Source organism: Prionailurus bengalensis, chromosome A3, assembly GCF_016509475.1.
Source record: "Prionailurus bengalensis isolate Pbe53 chromosome A3, Fcat_Pben_1.1_paternal_pri, whole genome shotgun sequence".
Taxonomy (NCBI): Eukaryota; Metazoa; Chordata; class Mammalia; order Carnivora; family Felidae; genus Prionailurus; species Prionailurus bengalensis.
In genome coordinates, this window is record NC_057354.1 from 66386754 (window position 1) to 66392602 (window position 5849).

General features: G+C 44.2%; 1 pseudogene; it reads right to left on the reverse strand.

Annotated features, from left to right (window-relative positions):
* Positions 1-608: 608 nt before the first annotated feature.
* Positions 609-987, reverse strand: LOC122496808 (annotated as a pseudogene).
* Between the last annotated feature and the right edge of the window lie 4862 nt (positions 988-5849).

Sequence of the window (5849 nt, forward strand, 5' to 3'; positions counted from 1 at the left end):
GTTCAGAAGATCACATGTAAACATTTTTTAAGACATGAAATGATGTACCTTTTTTTAAGACACAACCACGACAACAAAGTAGAGGAACTTAAGATAAAGACCGAATCTTTACAAATATGTTTGCTAAGAAAGAGCTCCCATGTTTAGTGTTACAAATAAAATAATCTTCTCATTTAGAAAAATCAAGACATCATTTGATCAATAAAACTTATTCTTCTCCCAGTTTTATACTTGCTTGTCTTCATTTAGAAACTGTTAAATTCATGAGAAAATAACAAGTTTTGTTATGGTATAAAAATCTTAGGAACAACAAATTAACAAAATACAAATTTTTTAACAAAAATGTTTTCCTTCCCAAACTGTAAACATCTAGTCAATAAAACAAACATGATATTCCAGATATAGAAACACTAGTAATTTGCTCATGAAAAAAGTATATTTGGTGGTAACATTTTTGTTTGTCTTAAATATAGAAGCACTTTACCAAAAGAATCAGGCCATTATTATCTAAAGTCCATTCTTTCACTCAGTTCTCTTATCCGAGTAGAAACTCATCAATTTCTGTAGAATTTTGGCTATAGGACCAGGCCACAGGACAGCCCCGAAATATCTAAGAGTCATTTGGCTGGAAAAAAGTGTTTTCTTGAGACTTAGAAGCAGTCATCCATCACTTTACGCTTAAAAGCATTCCTCAGGAAACTTCTTCCCAGCCTTTAGAATAAAGCACAGGATCTGAGCTCCCAGAAAGTGTTGCTTTCAGCTGGAACACCTACCAGCAGGGCATCCTTGCAGGCATTTTACGTGCAGTACTGTTGAAGCTCTGCAGGTGCCTGTGAGGCCTTGATACTCTCCACACCGGCATCCAGCTTGAGCTGCTCCATCAGGCATTGCAGGACATTCACGCTGGCCCCAAAAGACATGGCAGCAACACAGGGCTCCAATGGCCTGTATGTTAGACTTCTATAAAAAAATTATTAAACTTTATTGAGGGACACTAAAGGATACTCTAAAAAATGCAGAGGTATACTATATTCGTGGATAGATAGGTCTGCATTGTAAAGATGTCATTTTCCACAAATTTATATGTGGATTCAAAGCATTCCAATCAAAATCCCAACACATTATTGCATGTAGGATTTGGTAAACTTATTGTAAAATTCATATGAGAGTGAAATAAGAAAAACAAAGTGAAGGAATTGTCCTATCAGGGATTATTACTTACCATAAGGTCATAGTAATTAAGACAATGTGTCATTGGCACAGGCATAGAGAAATAGACCACTGAAACAGAATAGAGAGCTCATGAACAGATCAACACATATAGGGATACTTGATATAACATAGAGGTAGGGTTACAAAGCAGTGAGAAAGAAAAACAGACTTTAAAAAAATGCTGGAGCAAAAGAGTGGTAGGGAAATGTGTTATAAAGGAGGAGAAAGTACCTTGTGGTGTCTTTACAGATCACTCCAACATGGCCGTGGACATTGCACTTGGAGAGGCAGATGAAATGAAAGGCTTTGGGGCACCTGGGTGGCTCAGTTGGCTAAGCATCCAATTGTGGCTCAGGTTATGCTCTCATGATTTATGAGTTCGAGCACAGCATCAGGCTCTCAGCATAGAGCCTGCTTTGGATCCTCTGTGCCCCCAACCCCCGCCCCCCCACCACCATCTCTCCCCGACTCACACTCTATCTCTCTCAAAAATAAATAAACACTTAAAAAATTATGCTTTACTATACTCACATTCTAGGATAGGGAAGCACGACAGGTTACACAAAGTCAATTATACCTCAATTAAAAAAAAAGAATGCATACAGTAAGTACTTACTTGCCAAGCCTAAAGGTAAATTAACCATTAGCTTAAACTGTATAAAATTGCTGTTATCCAACCATTTAGTCTCCTACAGTTCACTCTAAGATTTTTAGGGTACATACACAGAGGATAAAACCATATAGAAAGGTAATGATGACCAGAAAAGTCAGGATAGTGTTACCTCTGGGGAGAAGGGGAGGAGATTTGATTGGGAGAGGTGTGGAGTTGGGGCACTTCACAGGTACTGGAGATGTTCTAGTCTATTTCTTGATCTCATGGTTGGTTACAAAGGTATTCACTTTATAGGTCTTATGCATTTATTTGTTTTAATGTTTTATTTTATTTTTGAGAGAGAGAAAGACCGAGCACAAGCAGGGGAGGGGCAAAGAGAGAGGGAGACACAGAATCCAAAGCAGGATCCAGGCTCTAAGCTGTCAGCACAGAGCCCAATATGAGGCTTGAACTCATGAATCGCAAGATCATGACCTGAGCCAAAGTCGGACACTTAACCGACTGAGCCATCCGGGCGCCCCAGTTTTATGCATTTAAAAAACAATATTTTCTTTAAAAAAGTAGATGCCAGCTCTGAATCAGGACACACTAGCCAGACAAGTCATCTATCCACAGGTGGGTGGCAGAGAGCAGGGCACCTCTGTTCTGGAAGTCAGGGTCCACATTACAGATTATGTGTAACAGTTGCCTGACACAGTTGATTTGTCTTGTTTTGTTTTTACCAGATAACAATTGGTAACATTCTTATTATTCCACTTATAATATATATAATAATAAATTATTTATGTGTGTTTACCCGACAGAGAGTGTGCCCCTTGAGGGCAAGGCCTGTTTTTGTGGTTGACCCAGTAAAGCCAAGTACCTGGCGTACTGTAGATACTCAATTAAAAGTCCCTTGAGAGGTGGCTGGGAGGCTCAGTTGGTTAAGCGTCCGACTTTGGTTCAAGTCATGATGTCATGGCTCATGAGTTCAAGCCCTGCATTGGCTCTGTGCTGACAGAGCTTGGGATTCTCTCTCTGTCCTTCTATCTCTGTTCCTCCCTGACTCATGCTTTCTCTCTCTCTCTCTCTCAAAATAAATAAACTTTAAATCAATAAATAAATAAATAATAAAAGTCCCTTGAAAGGGCATACTCTACATGGATGGATGGATGGATGGATGGGTAGATGGACAGACAGAGCTCTTAATGGTTGCAGGTCTTTCAGTGGATTTTATTTTCAGAACTAGTAAAGAGATGTTTAAAGCCAAACATGGTGAATGGAGTGGGTTTATACGTGTACATGTGCTAGTATGGTAAAAACAGAGGCAAAAGCATATTTAGTGATCTAGTGAGTGGGACAGTACGTGCTGTATTTTGAGTACTCGGTTCTGTGCCCGTCTAATTGTGCTGCTAGGACTCGCTTCTGGGACTTGCCAGCCACACAGGGCCCGCTACTTCCTTGGGCAGCTCCAGGGCAATTGCTGACTTTGTGTTTTAGGTAAATAGGGCTGCCAGAGTGGGGCAATGAGGAGGCTCGGAAGTGGCTTCTGCTGGGGAGGCCATGGAGCAGTGGGCACAGCAAAGCCCCAGGAGAGGGATGGTGGGAAAGTAGCCCCGCACGGGGCTGGACCCTCAGCATGCCTGCACCACCCCTCAGTCTTGGAGGATTGGTGGCACTCAGATGACACGGTCTGGGAAACATTTTCCTTCCTCACTCTCTTTCCTTCCTTTTTCCTTCCTTCTTGCCTGCTTTCCTCTCTCCTTCCCTTCTCTCTTTTCTCTATTCCTCTTTCCCTTCTTTGCTTCCCTCTTTGGCCCCTCCGTCTCTCTGGCTCTCCTTCTCTCGCCCAACCCCTGCACTGGGCAATCTTTCCAGGCCTCTATTTCTATCTCCCTCTGTCAATCAGATGAACTCAGTGGTGAAGAAACCCAAATACATTAGCTATTCTCCCCTATCCTCCCCAAGAGACCAGCTCAGACTGCAGTTCTTAGGCGGCTGAATTCCCTCGGGGCCCTTTGCCCTGCATACTCTCCACCCCACTGCCCTGCAGGCCACAGACCCCTCTGGGTGGCCTGGAATCTGCCCCACCAGGCAACCACGAAGCCCCCTTGGGCTGGCCCAGGACCCCTTCCCAAAGCTGCATTTAGAGAAGGGGCCACCTCTTACTCCTAAATGTATCCATCCCTAGCGCCAAGAGCAAATGCCCCCCTTTCTGGACCCCATAATAGAAACACAGATCTTGGCTGCCCTTCTTTTCACCCCAAAGAAGGGCTGCTTTTGCAATAAGGGCATTAGAAGATTGTCGTCTGCCAGGAATGCATAGACGTTTTTTTCTCCTGTCCCTGCCCTGGGCTGATCTGGTCTGATTGACAGGAAAGGTAGACAGGACAGGGCAAGGGGAGAAGGAGAGCAGGAAGGGGGCTGGAGAGGTGGAGTCTGGAGGGTAGAGAGAAGCAGAGGCAGAAGAAGAGATCAAGTTCCAGAATTTTAGAACTGGAGGAAGAGACAGAAGACCATCTAGCAGGCCACCCCAACACACACACCACCCATTTTTCAGAGGAGGAACCGAGACTTCAGAGTCTCAATGCAAAAGAAGCGGTTTGCTCCTGTCCTGCGTTGATCATGGGCAGAGTCCGGACCAGCAGGCAGGTCTGTTGACTCGGATCCCAGCCCAGCACCGCCCCTCCGCCTGACTCAAGGCAGAGAAAATTGACTGTCTTGGCAGAAAAATGAAACCTTTTGATTTACGAGGAATTCCGAGATATCTTCCAGTTGACAGTCTTTGGAGAATTGCACAAGCCCACACTTTTGTGGGGGCAGCATTTAATGAAATGAACACATGAGTTATTCGTTTTTCATTAAGGATGTCATGCAGAGAATCCATATCTAAGGAGGAAAAATCAGTCCCGGTCTGGGGCCCCACAGTCCCATGGTCCCAGGGAGAATTTGTCTCAAGACGGGGAGGCCAGGAGCAGGGGTGAACTAACCTTCCAGACACTTATGTCATGTCCATCGTCTCAAGTAATTCTCACAGGGACCCAGAAAGCTAGATACCGTTGCTCCAGCATTACAGATGAGAAAATTGAAGCTCAGAGAGAGCAAGTAACAAGCCCAGTGTCACCCAGCTAATGAGTGACAGAGCCAGCGTTTAAATCCCAGCCTGCTTTGGATCAACTGCAGTAAGCCGTCCGTGCAGGAATGGGAAACCAACTGGGCAGCCTGGGGTCCAGCTGTGCAGACACTCACTTCAGATCGATGGTCCAGGGACAGAGGAGCCCTGGGGCCTGGCAAGGGCAACCCTGGGCTTTGGTGGTCAGCCAAGCCCAGCTGGATGATGGTGGCCAAGCCTATGAAGTCTAGGGAGTAATTGGACCATGACAATGATGCCCGGCAGGCTCTGTTTTGGTTGCTTTCTGGATTCCCAGCCTCAGAGCAACCTGGCATCTGTATCAGGATACTCAGTTGGGCCCCCATCTCAGATGCAGACATGACAAGTGTGGGCCTTAGAGCCAGGTAGACCTGGGTTTGAATCCTGAGTCAGGCCCTGAAAAGGTGCCTTGATCCCTCTCAAGCCTCAGTTTCCATACTTGAAATAGTTACCTACAGCACTTACCTCTCTGTATTGTCACGAAGTTTGAAAATAATATTATTATTACTAATAGCAACTATTTAATAATAACGACAACTAACATATTGAGTGCATTTTATGTGCTGTGCATTATGCTAAGCATGTTACCTGAGTTAATTTTTTTTTAAATAGTGTTTTATCTAGTATAGTTTATTTGAATTTGTTTTTTTTAATATGAAATGTGTTGTCAAATTGGTTTCCATACAACACCCAGTGCTCTTCCCAACAGGTGCCCTCCTCAATACCCATCACCCACCCTCCCCTCCCCTCCCTTCCACCCCCCATGAACCCTCAGTTTGTTCTCAGTTTTTAAGAGTCTCTTATGTTTTGGCTCCCTCCCTCTCTAACCTCTTTTTTTTTTTTTTTTTCTGAGTTAATCTTTAATACGACGCTCTGAAGTGTACTCTTAGGAGC